Below are 1,160 nucleotides of genomic sequence, written 5' to 3' on the forward strand. Positions count from 1 at the left end.
CACACAAACAAAAACACACTTACACATACACACACACACTTATACATACACATACACACGCACACTCACACACACACACACACATAAACACACACACACATGTCCACTTAACTTACTAAAAATTCTCCTTCATTATCATTCCTCTCAAGTACTTTTGAGAGTAGCCAGTCATAAATAACGCACCACAGTACATCACCAAATACAACACACCACACGCCACCACACGCCACTACACACCGCAGCACAACACACCTTAACGCACTCACTGCTTACAAATAGTTGAATGGCCGCAGGCCAGATATAAACAATTTCAATTGGTGTGTGGTGGGGCAAGATGTGCTGCTTTGGATTTCTTTTTGGTGGGATACATTGTGGTGTGTTTTGGTGTGTTTTACTGGATGGATAAATTTTTGATGGATAGATATTTTGGAATTCAATTCAATAGAATAGAATAGAATAGAATAGAATAGAATAGAATAGGATAGGATAGGATAGAATAGAATGGAATGGAATGGAATGGAATGGAATGGAATGGAATGGAATGGAATGGAATGGAAATGGAATGGAATGGAATGGAATGGAATGGAATAGAATAGAATAGAATAGAATAGAATAGAATAGAATAGAATAGAATAGAATAGAATAGAATAGAATAGAATAGAATAGAATAGAATAGAATAGAATAGAATAGAATAGAATAGAATAGAATAGAATAGAATAGAATAGAATAGAATAGAATAGAATAGAATAGAATAGAATAGAATAGAATAGAATAGAATAGAATAGAATAGAATAGAATAGAATAGAATAGAATAGAATAGAATAGAATAGAATAGATAGTTAGGTAGATAGTTGATACATAGATAGATAGAATAGAATAGAATAGAATAGAATAGAATAGAATAGAATAGAATAGAATAGAATAGAATAGAATAGAATAGAATAGAATAGAATAGAATAGAATAGAATAGAATAGAATAGAATAGAATAGAATAGAATAGAATAGAATAGAATAGAATAGAATAGAATAGAATAGAATAGAATAGAATAGAATAGAATAGAATAGAATAGAATAGAATAGAATAGAATAGAATAGAATAGAATAGAATAGAATAGAACAGAATAGAATAGAATAGAATAGAATAGAATAGAATAGAATA

Source organism: Helobdella robusta (assembly GCF_000326865.2).
Source record: "Helobdella robusta unplaced genomic scaffold HELROscaffold_3, whole genome shotgun sequence".
In the NCBI taxonomy this organism is placed as follows: domain Eukaryota; kingdom Metazoa; phylum Annelida; class Clitellata; order Rhynchobdellida; family Glossiphoniidae; genus Helobdella; species Helobdella robusta.